Genomic DNA, 11,771 nt, shown 5'->3' with positions numbered 1-11,771 from the left:
GAACACACCTATGAGATCTGTCTACTATGTGGATTTTTTGGTCTTAATACAAATAAGAGCTGAAGTAGGTGTAAAGGCCATGCACACTCACTACACCCCAGTGTGATTTCTCTGAGGTTCAACTGGAGCTGAACTCCAACCAAAGGTAATACCACCTTCTTTTCATCCAGTTTCTCCCTTGCATGAATTCCCAGATGATCAATAAAGTATGAATTACACTTGAAGGTTTTCCCACGTTCTTTAGATTCAGAGAATCTGACTCCATTGTGAGTTTTCTGGTGCTGAACAAGGTGGGAGTTCTGACTATAGGTCTTCCCGCATTCACTACATTCACAGGGTCTCTCTCCAGTGTGAATTCTGTGATGCTTAATAAGGAGTGAACTCCTACTAAAAGATTTCCCACCCTCATTACAATCATAAGGAGCCTCCCCTGTATGGACTCTCTGATGTTCAATAAGGTGCGAATTATGACTCTAAGTTTTCCCACAGTTATTGAATTCCTATGGTCTCTCTTCGGTGTGAACTCACTGATGTTCTATTAGATTTGAGCTCTGACTAAAGGCCTTTCCATATACAGTACATTCATTGGGTTTCTCCCTCGTGTGGATTCTCTGATGTCGAGTAAGACTTGAACTCCAACCAAAAGCTTTCCCACATGCCCATGTAAGACACCCCTCCTGTGTGGGTTATCTGATGCTGGATAAGGTGTGAGCTGCGCCGGAAGGTTTTCCCACACTCACTACATTCATAGAGTTTCTCTTCAGTATGTATTCTGTGATGGTGCATAAGGTTTGAACTATGGCCAAAGGCTTTTTCACATTCGTGACCCTCATAAGATTTCTCTTGAATGTGGATTTTTTTCATGCTGAATAAGGTATGAGCTCTGCCTGAAAATTTTTCCACATATATTACAGAGATTTCTCTTCAGTAAGAATTTGTGGCTGTTGGATAAAGTCTGTAATATTTCCGAAGTTCTGTCCATATTCAAAGGTTCCCTTGTGTTTGTTTTGTTCACATTCATCTCCTTCATGTAGTCGTATCCCTACTGCAAGTATTTTCTGCTTTATAATTAATGATCCTCAGTCCAGGTCTCACCATCTGACAGAAAATATAAAAAAGGTAAATGTAACAAGAAAAACTTCTGGTGGGAAACAGGATAATCAAAGTATACCAGAAGTATCTGATTCCAAAAAAAGTTAAAAAAAAAAAATGACCTTGCAATGTAGGAGAAAGACTGATACAAGTTGAGCAGATTTGGAGAAAATTAGAATTTATCTATGAGGTAGCCAACCAGACAGAAACAGTGGGATTAACAAGAGAAAGGCAGAGTTTGAGGGAAGTGTGATGTGTCAGATCATTAGGACAGGTGATGTTGGGAATATGTGTGAGGAGGGGCAAGGGCTGACTGCACAGATAAATAGAGCAGGAGAGCCTCATCTCAGAGGTTCTGTCCACATGGTGCCCCAGCCACAGGGATTGTCTGTGCTGGAACAGAGAAGATTCCCCTCACCTAATCATACCCCAACACCTTCTTCACTCCTGTTGAGAGTCTCTCTCTAGACACAGATGCTCACATGCTCACTCACAAACATAGACACACTCAGATCGTATATGCACCTTTTAGAAATAGTGTGAATTGGGAGGATTTGATGAAGGTAGGTAGGGGGAAGAATAGAAGAAAAAGTTGTTTAAAATATGAAGCATAGTACAGAGAAACATTTCCAAATCTACTTCAACTCTAAGAGAATATATAAAAATAAATTCTGTACTACCCTAGTTGTATCTAAGGGAGACGTGATAGAAAACATCTCGCGTTTACTTTAATACAGTAAGTTTTACTTATTAAATGGGGGGCTTACTGAAGCAAGTGAAGTTGTTTTGCAGTGATACTGGAAAAAGCAGGTCCTCTGCTTAGAGGGATCTTTCTGGAAGGCGGTGCTGAGGAATTCCAATGCAGCATTTCCATTAGCAGTGAAAGCCTAAAACGCATGCAGCCCTGATTTTATTAGATAACGGTCACTGCCTTTAAGGAACATAATAGTTATTTGTGATATCATCACAGAACCATATTTACATTTATTCCACCTCCAGATCTGCCCTCATCTTCTGCGTGTTCAATTTGGATCCCGGGGGGGTGTGGGGGCCGTTACAATTTCCTTCCTGTGATGAGAACTTGTAAGATCTACTCTCTTAGCAACTTTCAAATATTCAATGGCATTGTTAGCTATGATCACCATGTTGCACATCGCACCACCAGGACTTATTTATTTACCTTATAACTGAAGTCTGTACCTTCTGACCATCCTCATCCAATTCCCCCAACTACCACACCTCACCTCCAGCAATGACCAATCTAATCTGTTCTATTCATTGTTCACGTATCTTTGACTTTAGATTTTTTAGATTCCACAAGTGAGATCACACAGTATTTGTCTTTCTTTGTCTTTCTCAATTAGCATAATGCCCTCAAGGTCCATCCATGCTGTCACAAATGGAAGGATTTTCTTTTTTAATGGCTGAGGGACATTCCATTGTATACTTACACCAGTTTCTTTAACCTACTTAGGTTGTTTTTATGTCTGGCTACTGAAAATAATGCTGCAACAAACATGGTGATGCAGAGAGCTTTTTAAGACAATGATTTTCTTTCCTTCAGATAAATACCCAAAAATGGATCATATGGTAGTTGCATTTCTAATTTTCTGAGGAACTTTCATTCTATTTTCTATAATGACTATACCAATTTACCAGGAGTGCACAGGGTCCCTTTTTCTCCATATCCTCAATAATTGTTATCTTTTGTCTTTTGGATGACAGCCATTCTAATAGGTGATAGTGGTTTAATATTTTTACATCCCTTGCACAGATGTTTGCCTTATGTGTCAGACAGACTGCAAGCTCCCGGGGAGCAAGGACTACATCTGACAAGTTAGGTGTCTAAAGACTGATAACGACATCAATCAGGTCTAAATACTAGCAGGACAATTCTTGTTAGCAAAGTACCATAATGAACGCAAGTCACTCACTAATGCCTAGAGTAGCACAATCCAACAGAACTTTCTGTGGTTATGGAAACTTCCCACTTTTGTGCTGTCCAATACTGTACCCAATAGTGCCTAATGAGCACTCAGAAGGTGGCTAGTGCAACCAAGGAGCCGAATTTTTCATTGTATTTAATTGTAATTAAGTTTAGTTAGCCATTTATGGTTAGTGGCTACCCTACTGGACAGCATAATTCTAGAACTTTCTAAATCTGCCAAATCTGTCCCGCAGGGCTTGGGGCACCTAAACTTAGAAGCCCTTCAAAACTGGATTCATTAATTAGTATGAAACATAAGAAAAGAGAATGAATGGAGCCTCCATCAGTTCACTGACAAGTGAAAGGGTAATAACTTGGACATTCCACCACTCGGACTTGGAATACTTCATAATTGCCTTCTGTACTTGGCTTAGGCAAATATGAAAATGAAAGCTTCTGCTATGTCTTCCTGGCCTGGCCCCTACCTGTCCTTCCAGTCTCATCCTGACCGTCTCACCTACACACTCTTCTACTGTCTGCTGAACCCCTCTATTCATTCTCTATCACAACACGTGAAGGCTTAGACATTCTAGAGGATGTGCCTACTGTTAGAAATTTGACAGCCTGCTGGACATATTCAAATATGTAACTCTTACTGCTTTTGGGCCCTGTTCAATATCATCTTCTCCAAGAAGCTGAAGGTGATCCTCCTCCTATCACTCCTGAAATACTTCTCATCTTTTCAAGTCATATGACACTTCACTCATTCACATTCATTCAGTGTATGTGCCACAACATGCCACATACCATTCTGGGCTCTCAGATATATCAATGAGCAAAACAGACAAAAATCCTGCCCTCTAAGATCTTTCATTTTAGTGAAGGAGGTGGATAATAATATCAATTATATACTATTAGAAGGTGATAGAAGTGCTATAGAGGAAAAAAGCAAGGAACAAGGATTAGAGTGCCAGGTGGAGTGAGTGGGTGGAAGAATTGCAATTTTACATAACATTGCCAAAGAAGAACTAAGAAAATGACATTTAAGCAAAGATTTGAAGTAGATAAGGGTATCTAGGAAGAAGTATTATACACAGAATAGCAAGGCAAAGGCCCTTGATGTTCAAGGAGGCCAAGTGTGACTGGAGTGGACTGAGCAAGGGGACAGTAGTGAGAAATGAGGTCAGACACATAAAAAGGGGATCCGCGAGCACAGGACCCTGCAGGTCAGAGTAAGAGATCTGCATTCACTGAGTGAAACTAGAGGACACTGGAGGGTTCTGACCAAAGGAAGACAAGATCTGGCATTTCAGCAGGATTATGCTGGCAGCTGTGTTGAACACAGGCTACAGGGAGGTAACAGCAGAGGCAGGACAACGAGCCAGGAGGTTATTTCAATTATCCATGTGAGAGAGATGATGGTAATTTAGCTGGATATGGTGGCAGAGAAGTACTTGGATTATGAAAAAATGTTGATGGTCTCATCAACAGGATTACTGATTAATGGATATGGATATGAAAGAAACAAAGGTTTCCCTCTGGGTTGAGGTGCTAGAGGGGTGACCTTCCCATCTACCGAGATGGGAGTATTTCTAAGCCAGCTATAGCACATCTCCAATACTCTAAAAAGACATTTCCATGTGATTCTCATACCAGTCCCAAATCCACCACTCCCTCTGGTGTATGAGTATTTGGTATAATATTCTTGCGAGTCTCTTGTAAGTTTCATGGCTTTAACACCTTTCAAAATAAAAAAGGGGAGGGGGAACCCTAACTGGGTTGCTCAGTTGGTTAGAGCATCGTCCTGATACACCAAGGTTGCAGGTTCAATCTCTGGTCAGGGCACATACAAGAAGCAACAACTGCATAAATAAGTGGAACAATAAATTGTTTTTCTCTAATATCAAGAAAAATTAAAATATATATATTTAAAAAAGGAAAGGGCAACAAAGACTCCTTTCGCTGCTCCACATCCATTCGGTAAACAGTACTATTGATAGGGAACTCAAGACTTGGAAAATTTTAGATTAAGGTAAAAAGTTGTAAGTCTAGCAAGCAATGTGTGTGTTAAAGCTTTTGTTTCAGAAACTACAGATAAGGCCCATCCTGGCTCCTGGGAAAACAGCCAGCCTTCTGGGGCAATCTGGACCTTTTTGTGCTCCAGGAAGATACAGATGACCACCATTCCTGAGAACAGCTAACCACCCAGAACAGGAATGCTTCAGTCTTGCTCACCTAATCCCCCCTGAATTTCAAAGCCCTCACTGCATCTTGTTTATCCACCCTCCCCCACCTTATAAAAGGTCTGGCCTGGAAAGAAAAGACAAGATGGCTTGTTAGGGTATGAACCCACCATCTTCTCAGATCGCTGACCATCTGAATAAAGTGCCCATAAAGGTTCAATCATTGTTATTGCTTATTGGATTTGGTAGTGACAGGCAGCCCAAATGCCGGTCTTTTCCGGTTACACTATTGCTTCTTCCTGTTATCACTGTTAATGTCCTAAAGTCAGATCCTAACCACTCCCCATCTCCCTAAACAAATCAGATTCTCTATCTTGATAGACAACACTCAGTTGTTCAAAGCTAGCATACCTCAGTATCTCTGCCTACAAAACCTAAACTCTGGCCTGGAATTCATTTTACACCATCTCACTCCACTCTACCTTTACAACCTCATCCCCATCACGTCTTCTCTTTGCAGCAGTTAATCTGAACTAACGCCTCCCCAACATTTATCCCCAGGCATTTCCTTCTCTTCTCTTCCGACCCATCAAAATCCTATTCATCCTTCAAGGCCCAGCTCAAATGCAGCTCCTTTGTGAAATTTATCCTACTCCAGCCCCTAGCTGGAAGTGGTTTCTTTCCTTGGAATTTCTAAGGAATATAGTTCCTATATCCCTCAGAGCATTTAATTAACCTCATTGTCTTTGGACCTTAGAAATAGCTTTAGTTTTGTGTGTTCCCCTAAATTTATAATGAAAGGATCACAGTAAAAGATGTCTTCCACTTCTTTTTCTCCAACCTCAGGACTAGGTAAAGACCTCTTCATGTATTAGGTGCTTAAAAGTGCTTCTGATTATTTCCCAGCAATCCATTAAAAGGATGTTCTACTCCATCTACAGAAGAATCTATAAATCACTGAGGGTCCCAAATACATTATTTATAAAAAAACTCTTCAGGACTGAGACACAAGTAGAATTCAGACAGGCATGTCCCCTCATGGCATGGCCCCCTCAGCAGACAGGGACGAGTCTGAGACAAGAGATAGAGAAACCCAAGAGCAGCTGCTCCCTGGAATAACAGGCAAATAAAGGGAGAAGCAAATCTATGGCATTCTCAAGTAGGTGAGCCACAGAACTGTATGATCCCAGCCCTGACTGGTGTGGTTCAGCTGGTTGTGCATCATCTCACAAAGCAAAAGGTTACCAGTTCAATTCCAGTTCAGGGCACATGCCTGGGTTGCGGGTTCGTACCCCAGTTGGGGTGCATGAGCGAGGCAACTGATCAATATTTTTCTCTCACAATGATGTTTCTCTCCCTCTTCATAGGGGCTTAAGACTTTGGAAAATTTAGCTTAAGGTAAATAGTCATAAATCTAGCAAGTAATGTGTATGTTAAATTTTTGTTTCAGTAACTACAGATAAGGCCCCTCCCAGCGCCTGAGAATAAGCAGCTGACATCTTGGAGACATCTGTAACAGGAAGAAGCAAGTGACTACCCTTCACCCCTTGGAGGCAACTGTTGAATTTCAAAGGCTTTTGCTGACACCTTGTTTGCCCTCCCCCAACCCCCTTATAAAAGATCTGGCTGGGAAAGAAAGAGTAAGATGGTTTGTTAAGGTATGAACCCTCCATCTTCTCAGATCGCCGGCCATCTGAATAAAGCACCTATAAAAGATTCAATCACTGTCATTGCTTAATTGGATTTGGTAGTGACAGGCAGCCCGAACGCCGGTGTCTTTTCAGGTTTCGCTCTCTCCTTCTCTCTAAAAATAAATAAATAAAATTCCTTTTAATAACATGTATGATCCCAGATACATTTACTTCTAACAGCAGAAGAAATGAGCAATGCTTTTTAAATGCCCCCCCAAAACCCATGTCCACCTGGAACCTCAAAATATGACTTTATTTGGAAACAGGGTCTTTGCAGAAGTAATTAGTTAAGATGAGGTCATAATGGATGTGGGTGGGTCCTAAATTCTATGATAGGTATCTGTACAAGATAAAGGAGAGGCAGATTGAGACACAGAAATGCACAGGGGAGAAGGCTGGGAGATAGGGATTAGAATGATGTGACTACAAGTGAAGGAACACCAAGGATTGCTAGGAGCCACCAGAAGCTAACAGTCATGGAAAGATTCTTCCCGAGAGCCTTCAGAGGGATCTTGGCCCTCATGGACTTCTAGCCTCCATGACTGTGACAGAATACAGTTTGGTTGTTTTAAGTCATAAGTTGTAATAATTTGTTACAGCAGTGCTAGCAAACTAAAGTGCTTCCTGTTTGATTTTCACCAATCAACAAACATATGAAGCACCTATGTACAAGATACCAATATAGGTATTAAAAAAGATATATATGACCAAAGCGCTTCAAAGCACAAAATTAGGAGTGACAACCTCTACCTAGGTAAGTTGGGCATAGCACCCTCAAAGAATGACATTGAGCTAGGTTTTGAAGTATGACCAGGATCAACAAGGTAAAGTGCATTCCAGGCAAACATAACAGTATATGTTAAGGCTCAGAAACCTAAAAGGGAATACTAAATTTAAGGTGTAGTGAAAAAAATTTCCATGTGACTGAAATGTAAGCAGAAGACATAGCAGAAAAATAGAATAAGAGCCAGATAATGAAGAGACATATAAGCCACACTCAGGATTTTGGACTTTATCCTATAGGCAGAGAATATGATCAGACTTGTTTCCAGGGAAGTTTATTCTGGCAACTGTAGAGGGAGTCTGGAGTGGGGGAAATGACCAATAGCATAGGAATGTTTCAACAACCTAGAAAAAATACACTGGGTCTAAATGAGGAAGTAGCAGTGACAGGCAACAGAATTAGGTCTTTCTGAAGAAAAATTGGTAGGATTTAGTAACCGAATATGAAGGGAAGGAGAACAGTAGTGGATGACTACAGGTTTTCTGGCTTGGGAAAACTAGTTACTAAAATTAACCAAGGTAGTCAGAGGAAGGTAGGGTGATATAGGCTACGGCAGAAAAGGATGAGCTCAGGAGCTCAGAAGCTCAGAAGGGAACCTATGAACATGTAGTACTCAGGCATCAGCTGGAAGCAAGAGCAGCTCACAGAGGTAACTGAAGCCATGGAAGGAGATAGGATCACCTATAAGAGTGAAAAGAGGAGAGGGCTGAGAACAGTGTTGGGGAAAATCAATGTTTAAGGAACAGGAGAAATAGGAATGATAAAGGCCCTGAGAAGAGGCAGACCAGGAGAAAATGATGCTAGTTACAAGGAAGAGAGATCACAACAAAAAAATAGTAAGGGGTCAAAAAATTAGGGCTGAAAAAAATGTGTTCAGTGGGTTCATTAGGTAAGCCACTGGCAGCCTGGATATAACCAATTTTGATGAAACAGAAGCAAAGCACTATGTTGAAAAGTGAATGGCAATTACAAAGATATTAGCAACTGGCAAAAGTTTTTTTAAAGAGGTGAAACAGTGAAAGGAACAAAGGTGACTGTAGCCAATTGCCCTCTGCTGTTCAGTCAGCCACCAAGTCTCACAAGTTCAGGTGTAAATGTCTCTTGCATCTGATTGTTCCCTTCTTCACAGCTCCAGCCTGTTTCAGAAGCTTCATGAAAGAGGCTATCCTGCACTGAGTCTTCACGCATGGGATCTTGAGATGCATGGGGTTTGGGCAGGCAGAGAATGTAGGAAACAGCAATGCATGTGACTAAGAGGACACAAATGCACAACAGTGGGTAGTGCAAAGTGCCTTCTGCATTACCCTGTGCAGACACACCACTCTTGCTGAGTTTGTCTTGGGGGATGCTGAGGTAAGACTTTAAAGCTGGGTTGAGACTACTGTAGAGAACTCAAAATATGAATAATGAGTATTTAAGAAGGTGAATATGGGCACTTGGTTTCTTATAAAGACTAATAGCAAGGAATCCATGGTAAGAATCTGTTCTATCCTCTCTCATCAAAAACTGATTCCTTTCTTACTCTAAACCCTTCCAAAGGCCAAACTCATAGCTTTCTAAGGGTTCTGGGGCTACTACCCAGTTCACAGGGATCTCTTCTTGTGGACTTCTACACTGTTTATTGTCCTACGGCCTCTCAGTAGTTAACTATTCCAACTCAACTCTGAGCTCATGGGTCGTTAGGAGTTACATTTTCTTCCAAGTTAGTCTCAACACCTCATAATAGTAACTGAATAAATACTTGTTAAATGAAATATTAGCCTGAAAATATCATTAGAAGACTACATATGTGAAAGAAAACCTCTCCAAACATAAGCCATCTCCAAGTCTATGATGTACTTTATGTAAACCTTTGTGTCTCAATTAAATCATCAAGTCCACTTTTTTTTTAATGGCCAGACATATACACCAGAAAAAAAGGTGAGATGAAAGACTGATATTAAACTGTGAATATTTATAGTTTAATCTCATTTTCCATCAGCAGGTGGCTGGCTTGTCTGCTGTATTCCATAGGCAAGCACCTTCTTGCAGTTTATACCTTGAGTGGAAAATGTATCTTCCCTAATGGTGAAAGAGAGCTTGGGAAGATTCCACTCTTTTCCTGGTGCTTGGGGTATGGGATAAACTTTGCTGGGTTCATTCACTTATTTATCCACACGGCATTGGATCTGAGCTTCTCCAAAGACCAAGCAAGTTAGCAGGTGCTGGAATGACAGCTCCTCAAGACTTAGTACTACGATAGTGCTCCTGCAGGTTTGCTCAACACAGTCAGAGAGGAAACATTAGTTATAGGCTTCACTTACATGCAGTAGAGTTTTAGGTAATAAAAAAAAAAATTGGTTGTCTTGCACCAGGGCTAGCCTAAGTGTAACATTAATTGTGTCTATCTAATCAAAGGCCGCGGTTAAGAGGACAGTTTGGACAAAGAAAGCTAGTTAAGTCAGCTTCTCACCCTTGCTCTTTCGAGGCTTCTGCTCAGGGGATGGAAACGGGGACTCCAGAGACATCTGCTCAGGAAGCTTCTCCATGGGCTGAATCCAATCCCCGGTGCTGCTCCAAGGCTAAAATCTTCTCTAAAAATTCTTCAGAACACGACACAAAGGATGGGCAGTCACTTCAGGAAAGGGTGGGAGAACGGGTCAGATACAGGGAAAACAGTAGGTGAAGCCTTCCCAGGAGAGACTCCCAGGCCAGGTGAAGGTCTGAGAAGCTTCCTTCTCTCTTCAGGTCAGCTGGGTCCTGCCGTGAGGTCACCAGGCCCACAGCATTGGGAGGCTGCGCCCAGGCAGGCAGGACCCAGCAGGTTCCTGCAGCCCCACCCCACCTCCACGGGAGTCCCCCACCTCCCAGTCTGAGCCCACTGCCATAGTAGGAGCTTGCCACCTGCAGTGACGTTGGCCACCCCACTCTCCTCCCAGAGGCTGGGGTCGCTGAACCCCTATACTCACTAGCTCAGCCCGATCCATGCGCTCCACAGTGCTGGCGACTTCGCCCTCCTGTGGGAAGTCTGGAAAGTCGGTTCCTTGGTGTGCACTTCCGGGTCCCATCTAGGCGGTTGGAGGTCTAATCTCGATCACTGGTGCTCCAGGGGCTGCTGACTCCAGAACGGCGTGGGGGTGGGGACCTACTTCACTGTACTTACCCCCGGAAGGATTGTAGCAGGATGGGGCAGATTTCTCTACATACCCATTATCGCCTAAGTGGATGGAGGATCTAAATCGGTTGTTTCCTTTTCTCATCCTCTCTATCCATGTGCACCCCATTTGCCTCCTCCGCCTGACTCCAGCCCTGTGTTACCACCCACCTCCCCGCTCCGTTCTTCAAAATCACAGGTCGGTTTGACCCGTGGGGTCCAAATTCACGTTATCTAGGTCCTCGGTCCACCCTGTCCTTCTCTCACTTTGTCTCTTCAACGCTGCCCCTCCCAGTTTTGCCTGGAGTATATAAATAAGCAGGAGGAACACACTGGTACCTACACCGATATGAAGAGAAAAAACCTTAGAGGTCAAGATCCAAAGACCCTGTGCTGTAGGCACACCTGCAGTACAGATTTGCCAGAGGCAAATTTGATATGTTGAAGCTTGAAAAGGGGTTAAGCAAATGAGTTGTTTAAATAGCAGCTACCATTTGTAGAGCATTTGAACTGCCACTATCTCATTAATCCTTACAACTATCCCGTGAATGTGGTACTTTACTATCTCACACGCCAGAAGCTGGTTAGTAAGCAACTAGTGGCGGCATTTGAATCCTGCTGTATACAAATCAGAGCCCGGTGTCTATTGCACCCAGGAGGAACAATGAGAAAGACTGGGTAGAAATTTGTAGTTATGTGCAACCACAGAAAAGGAAAAAAGACAGACACTTATAATTTTGCCCAAGTTATATATTTATAAACATGAATGAAATACAAGAGATTAACCATTTTCTAAAAGTGAAGAGTGAATAAGATGCATCAGCAAAATAAAAAACTCCAGCATTATCTTCTTGTTAATTTGTACAGGGCACCATCTGATTTCTTATTGAAATCACTCTTACAGTCTTGGTTTAAACAATGGTTTCTTCTTGCACTATTTTGAAAATGTGATGTCATATGA

At 42.1% G+C, this 11,771-nt stretch overlaps 1 protein-coding gene across 1 annotated transcript in view; it reads right to left on the bottom strand.

The window, feature by feature from the left end:
* The window catches only part of TMEM225B (transmembrane protein 225B), a 38,597-nt gene extending 27,722 nt beyond the window's left edge, over positions 1 to 10,875 (bottom strand). The window contains exons 1-2 of the mRNA XM_028506678.2: positions 10,626 to 10,875; positions 10,130 to 10,291 (exon numbers count right to left, since the gene is read on the bottom strand). The gene's annotated coding sequence lies outside the window, so the exon portion shown is untranslated. The remainder of the gene's footprint in view (positions 1 to 10,129; positions 10,292 to 10,625) is intronic.
* Positions 10,876 to 11,771: the final 896 nt, after the last annotated feature.

Source organism: Phyllostomus discolor, chromosome 3 (genome assembly GCF_004126475.2).
Source record: "Phyllostomus discolor isolate MPI-MPIP mPhyDis1 chromosome 3, mPhyDis1.pri.v3, whole genome shotgun sequence".
Classification (NCBI taxonomy): Eukaryota; Metazoa; Chordata; class Mammalia; order Chiroptera; family Phyllostomidae; genus Phyllostomus; species Phyllostomus discolor.
Note: the sequence above shows the minus strand (reverse complement) of the source record. Positions and strands in the feature narration are given on the sequence as shown.